Here is a 1,657-nt window from a genome sequence, read left to right on the forward strand (position 1 = left end):
TAACCTTTTGTTCATGCTACATTTGGCTTCAGCACGGCTTTCTCACCCTCACAACAGTAAAGTAAAAGTTTTTGTACAAGATGGTATCTCTTACATAGGAAATACTACTCATGGCCAAAACCCACATTAATTAAATTTGTGCTCCAATAGGACAAAATACCACTGCCCACTTTAAAACCCTCTGCAACCAATACTAGGCTATACTATAGCTACTATCTTCAACATGGGGTCTGGAATCCCTAGGAGGTCCTTAGAGTTGCTGTCGGGGGGCCACCAAATTATTTTCTGATAGTTAAAAAAAAAATGTATGTCTGAAAATATACATAAACATAAATCCAACATTTTATTTGTAAATATATTTTTTTTAATTTACAAAACATTGAGGATAGGCTTACTGGCCTATACTGTAGGTATCCACAGGTTCCACATTTTAACATTAAAACATGATGTATAAATATATATATGTATGTCAACAAGTATTATTTTAACACCTTAGGTATGACCCATACAAAAGGTATATCTGAATGCTCTTGGCCGCCCTACATGTTACTGTAGGCCCAGTTTAACATGCAACTCAATTCTATATAGTAAGGGGTCCCTGCTCAGTCTGTTTTTCAACTTAGGGGTCCATGGTCCAAAAAACATTGAAGACCCCAGTCTTAAGGTCTTTGTAACCTCTAACCGAGTCAAGAATTGCACTACGCCTGATAATAATAATCTTTAAATAAAAACAAATTTTAGAAAGAAATGCCTGATGAACCAAGCTCTTCATGTGGTGAAAATGGTGACAGTCAATACTGCACTTGAAGACAGTCCTTTAATTAATTTAGATGCAACCCAGACCAGACCATGTTTAATGTTTTGACTGCTTACAGCGTGCCAATACTGCGACCCTTCACTGCAGTATTCTCCACTCGCAAAACAAAATGTTTGGCATGTACACCCCGCTGCACCTACTGTACTTATTCTGTGGACCGGCAGTAGAGAAAAAGAGAAAATGCGCAAATTACGAGATGTCCTTAAATGTACTGGATCTCCCAACAAGCATTTTGATGGTGCAACTGCTCTACCCAAGCCCTGCCGGGGATACAGCCTGACAGTTAGTTGCAGTCCCCAATTCACATCTCGGTTATACCCGTCTCTCTTTCAGCATCTTCTCACATGTGGTCGATGAGGTTGCTTTGTTACCAGGCGACTACAAAGGTGCCCATTGTAAGTTTTGAAAGATCCACAGTTCAGACCAAATTGGATTCTCTTGTGATGCTGAGAAACGAGTGTTATCAATTTCAATGTAAAACAAATCAAACAAGCACCTGCAGTTTTACGAATAGAGCATTTATTTGTGAGGATTTAACACAGTGGAAATCATCTACTCAACTCTCATCAGCTGAGGCCTTTATACTGGACAGTCATTTTCATTGTGACAGTAATTATTTAAAAGTTAAAAGCACATAGAGGACTTTCTCATCTAAAGTAGCTTGTGATTAGGTACATTACAATAATAATTTAATTTGGCTCAATGCTGGGGTAAAGCCTGACATGATGGATGTCCATCCCCCGCCGCTGTCTCTGATATCTGTTTTGCTAGGCCACCGTCGCTGCATCCAGAGCTTAGCGAAGGTTTGTGATTGGTTTAGAGAAATACAAACAACCCAGG

This window comes from Etheostoma spectabile, chromosome 2 (genome assembly GCF_008692095.1).
Source record: "Etheostoma spectabile isolate EspeVRDwgs_2016 chromosome 2, UIUC_Espe_1.0, whole genome shotgun sequence".
NCBI lineage: Eukaryota > Metazoa > Chordata > Actinopteri > Perciformes > Percidae > Etheostoma > Etheostoma spectabile.